This window comes from Musca domestica, unplaced genomic scaffold, assembly GCF_030504385.1.
Source record: "Musca domestica strain aabys unplaced genomic scaffold, Musca_domestica.polishedcontigs.V.1.1 12, whole genome shotgun sequence".
Lineage (NCBI taxonomy): Eukaryota > Metazoa > Arthropoda > Insecta > Diptera > Muscidae > Musca > Musca domestica.
In genome coordinates, this window is record NW_026712155.1 from 4,480,476 (window position 1) to 4,486,239 (window position 5,764).

A 5,764-nucleotide genomic window follows, 5' to 3' on the forward strand; every position below is an offset into this window, starting at 1 on the left:
TAAAACATGAAATTTGTAGTATAGCCATAAATACCGGCTGTAGCACACCCCTCCTCTTCGTGGCACCACACAGAAGTGTGAATAGAAAATTATGCTCGCACAAAAGTGTGAATCGGCACGGCAGTCAGCCAAAAACTTACAAACGAAATAAAAGGTTGGATTTTTGGTGTGTCTGTGTGTGAGTAACGAACGTAACAAATTGTGGGGTTAATTAAAAAAACATAAATCGTTTAGAAAAAGTTTAGATATTAAATGTCTGGCCCACCTCCTTCCCTTCTCTCTCTTTCTCTATCTTTCTATTGGTGTAAAAAATATTTAAGCTATGCGAAAAATATCGATTTACCCCAATAACCAAAAAAAAAAAAAAAATGTTTGCCTATTCAAATCAAACGGTGGCTTTGTGGTGGGTAAGCCGGTATGCAATTCCAGACAGATTTTAAATTTCTTTTGCCAATTTGATGGCATGAAAAATTTGTTTAAATGCTCATTTATTTAATTTATCATTTAATGTGGAAAACTTGTTCGTTGTGGACAGAGGTTGTTTTTTGTTGCTTGGGGAATTGGCCAGTGAGGCTTTCTCATTTCAAGTTGGAAGTTCAGGTTATAGGGAGGCCTTTTATAATGAGGTAATTGTTAAATGCAAGCACTGGTCTTATAAAGGCATAATCATAAGTCACTTGAAGAGGAACTCACTAATTTTTTTACGAAATAAGGTCACTGGAGGTTATTTTCTAAAACAGATCCCTTAGATTCACCGACGTAGTCAGAAATGGCAAATTTGTTGATATTTTTAGAGCATTTACTTGAAAATCTCATTTTTTGTCGTTTGTGCGCCACGAGATCGGACTACGTCGGTGTTCAGATAACTTCCCTGGACACACGGCTTTTTTCTCACAGCTGTAAGAAAAAAATCGTTTAGAAAAATTTGAAATAATGACAAATATAATGTGGAGGGCTTGTTTGTTGTTGCTTGGGGAATTGGTCAGTGAGGCTTTCTCGTTTCAAATTGTTAGTTTTTCAATTCAAATCATTAGTAAAATAATTCAGAACCGCTTTTTAGCCATCGCTAGAACGGTCATTCCTGCTGTACGTTATCCTGGGGGCTATTATCAACATTGCGGACCATTTTAGACGGTCATAAAATTGAAATATAGGAAGCAGCAAAAAATCAATTATTCCTTGTAGTGTCAATTGCCGACGGCGCCCAACGTGGGGCATATTTTATATTTAGGTGTGGATTTTTGGCAATCCTTCTAATCAGCTCTAGATGTAATAAAAATAAATAAAGCCAATATAACAAAGTTAAAAAGTATCAGTCGGTTTTGCCGACAGATGTATACCTGCTGCCAATCTTCGATTATTTAAATATGTTTTGACTTCTGTTATGGTTATTCAAGTTGTTGATCCTCTATGGAGTAGATTCAGGAACTATATTGATTACCTCCTTAACTTTATATGAAATATGTCATAATTTTTAGAAAATGTAAACATGTGCGTGAGGTACCAGGTTAAGTCGACCGAAGCATTCCATTTTCATACCTCATGTAACCATCTTCACACCAGACCTTGGGCTAATAAAAATATTGTGATATGCCTAATTTGAAGAGAACTGGATGCTTCTTTCGGATTTTATGATTGTTTTGGTTATTCAAAACATTCACCCTTTGTGGGGGAGGTACCAGAAGGAGTATTCCGATCTCTGCCATCATTATAACACACCTTGTGTTGATGGAAATATTCAGATGTGCCAAGTCTAAATGGAATCGGATGGTAATTTCGCATTTTATGAACATATATGATGGATATTCAAAATGTTGGCCTTTTATGGAGGAGGTACCAGAAGGAGTGGACCGATATGTTCCATCTTGGTACAAGATCTTGGGTTTATAAAAATATTGGGATGTGTGACATTTTAAGACAATCGGATTCTTTCATCATATTTTATAAGGGTTATAATTATTCAAAATTTTACCCTTTGAAGGAAAGGCACTTGATGGAGTGGATCGATATTATCCAATTTTGCACCTGACCTAGAACTGATGCAAATATTAGGATTTGCAAAGTTGGAGCAAAATCGGATTGATTGTTTCTCTTTCTGTGCAGGAACTATATTTTTTTAAAATGTCGATCGTTTGTGGGGAAGGTACCAGAAAGAGCGCACCGATATGTTCCATCTTAACCGTACTTTTACACCACATTTTATTAGAGTTGTAATTATTCAAAATTTTGACCGTTTGTGGGGAGTGGATGGAGTGGATGGAGTGGATCAAAATTGTCCATTTTCACCTTAACCTAGCACTGATGTAAATATAAGGATTTGCAAAGTTGGAGCAAAATAGGATTATCCTTTACCTTTCAATGTTCAACCAATTCGGGTTCTTAATATTAGCTAATATTGACCCCTATAACAGTACATTCCGATCTTCGATATTTCCAGCCAAATAAGCTGCAATTTGACATTCGGGATTTTCATCACAGCTATTATTCTCTGTATGAATTAGAAATTACTTTTGAGGGTGTATGCCAAATAAACAGAAGTTCGAACTCTCTGATATGGCGCCCAATCAGATGTGTATAAGGAGAAAACCTCATTTTTAATGAAACAAGATATGTTACAATTTAAGGTTTGAGCCCTTTGCATAAAAGAAAATATCGGGAAGATTATTAAGGCACAGCTAAAAAGAGAAGGTACGTATATATTTGGAGTCGATCTAACGATGTCCGTCCGTTTGTATGGCTAGCTGGTGCCCACGACAAAGTTTTTAATTCTATAAAATTGAATATGTCTGTAGTCTTCTACTAAATTCAAAATTCTTCTTCTTCATTAATAAAAAAAACTTTGCTTTTATAACATCAATAATAATGGTATTGAGCCTGACAATTTTCCATCCACAACAATCTTCACAATCGGTACAATACAACAGATTTCAACTAATTCAAAATAAAAATAAATATTTTTGATAAAAACCGCACAGCAAACCATCAAAATAAGTAATCCACTAATAAACAAACAGAAAATATTTACAAAAACAAATTCAAATTACCTTTTCATATTTTTTTACGATTTCAATTTAAATTGCTAATTTAAGATTTGATTTTATCTCAAGTCATTTATTTACTGCCGGCGAAAAAAAGAAACAAAGAAAAATATCTCAGTTTACCAATAAAATATATTGAATATATCGGAATACCAATTAAAAACGATTGTGAACTCGTATAAAACAAACGCCATTCAGAAAGAAGCTGAGCTCAGTGTTGTGACCGACAGAAAATGTCAAAGAAAAAAAATCAAAATCCAGAAAACACCCCAGAGTGGAAGCATCATCGACGGTCATTTAAAAAAAAATACAGTGTTACTTTTTTGTTTTATCTTTTTTATGATCTTTAATGATTGTTAAATATATTTGTTGTTATATTTTTTCATTGGATTTGTTGTTTTTTTTTTTTTTTTTTTGTTATTTATAGAGTGTGTGTTTCTGTTTTAGTTAAGTTTATAATATGAATAATAATTTTAAATTATAACGCTTTAGATTTTAATATTTTTATATTGGAGTGAGGTGAAATTTGTTTTGAAAAAATTAAATAACTAAGACCAAAAAAGTACTCAGAGTGTTTATGTGTGGTTATAGAATTTGATTTTAACCATTTTTATTGTTGATGATATCAAAATGTATTGAAATTTTATTATAAAAATAAAAAAAACAAAGTCCTAAAACATTATTTTATTTAATAATTGTGTGATTTTTACAAGTTCAAATCTAATTTAAAGCAAAAATAAAAAAAATATTAAACCATTTCGATGCTATTTCTTTCTAATTACAATGAATACTACAATATAAAGGGTGAGATGAAGAAACTGCAACCAACTTCAGACTGCTATCATTTCCAAGCCACTTGTCCGACAGCTGTTAAAATTATTCCAGTGACAGCTCATTATATTGTTTACAAGCGTACATAAGCATTTTGGTGAGAATTTCCCAGAAAAAAAGTTATTCGCGATGGAATTCAAGCGTGATAGTGTGATTTTTTTATATTTGGCTGGAAAACCACAAGTGGATATCGTTATAGGGCACTCCAGCATTTAAATGTGAATAAATCTTTTGTGTCTCGTACCATCGCTCGTTATCGTGATACGTAGCCCGGCGTCAAAGGAGAACGGACGGAAGAAAACAGCAACATCAGCAGAAATGGTTCGAAAAGTAAAGAAACGACTTCATCGAAACCCGCGTCGCAGTGGCCGAAAAATGGCTCGTGAGCTGAACATATCGAACTATTCCATTCGTGAAAAATAAGCTCGGGGTAAAGCCATTGAAATTCCAAAAATTGCAAGAACTTACACATCAATAGAAAGAAAATAGACTCTAAAGAGCTAAAGAGTTGCTTCGCTTGGCTGAAAGTGGTGAACTGCCGAACTTGGTTTTATCCGATGAGAATAGATTCGTTGTCCAGCAGTTTGCAAACAAACAAAATGATGGTGTTTACTTGCCAAAGAAGTTAGCTGAAAATGTGTACCTTCGGTTGGCCACCAGAACTCAAGCGCCGGCCATGGTGATGGAGTGGGCCGCTATAACCTCCGATGGTCGCTCTCCGCTCGTATTAATTGACCGTGACATCAGAATAAATGCCGAATATTATCGCGAAAATATTCTGGAGGGTGTATGAAAGCCTTGGGCACGCAAACATTTTGGCCGCAGACCTTGGACATTCCAACAGAACTCAGCACCATCCCACTCAGCACGCGCCACCCAAGAATGGTTACAAAATGAAGTTCCTCACGTCATTTTCAGCGCACAATGGCCACCAAAATCTCCGGATACCAATCCGTTGGACTATTGTGTCTGGAGAACTTTGGAAAGCAAGGTTGGCACTAAAACAAAACCAAAGTGTCGATCACCTCAAGCAAGTGGTTCGCCGGGAATGGGCCAAAATACCGCAGATCATCATTCTGCCAGCGTCTGACGGATTCATTGGCCGTTTGAAGGCCATAATTCGTGCCAAAGTGACCAATTCAAACAAATCTAAAGTTATTCTAAAATTTGATGTTATTTCCGACATTTTTGCTTTCATTCAATAAAATTTAAAAAAATGTAAAAAAATATGGCGTTTGACTTTGTTGCAGTTTTTTTATCTCACCCTGCATATACGTATATTTCACTTAATTGAAAACTTCAAAAATTAAACTAAATTTTAATACAACTTTACTTCTCATATAGTTTTATGATAACTCAAACAATCGACTTATCATAAAACCATATTAGATTTCAAATTTTATTGATTTTTTTTTTTGTTGCTTCTTAAGGAATTTTCAATATCTTATCTTCAGGTTCAATGGAAACATATGCATGTACAATAAATCGCATTGTTGATGAAACCAACTTTTAACAACCGAGCATTGAGTTTTTTCACCCAATTTGAAAATTTTATATTTTTTAAATTTAAATAAAAAGAATTTCGGTTTTTTTGTTTGTTTGTACTAATAAGCTTGGTTTAAATTTTTATTATTTTATGATAATTTTTATCGGTATAATTTTTACAAATTTTATGTAGAGCTCGTTTAAAACTAAAACAATGGTAAACTAAACTAATCAAATTTTTTAGGCATAAATGTATGTAACTAAATGTGTTATGGGTGAGGGATGAGGTGGTATGGGACATGAGGGGCTCGATAGAGACAAATGGAGGCATATTATGGAACTTATAGTTATTTATTTTGTGATTTGTTTAGGGAGGTGTATAATACAAATTCAATGAGTACAACATATCG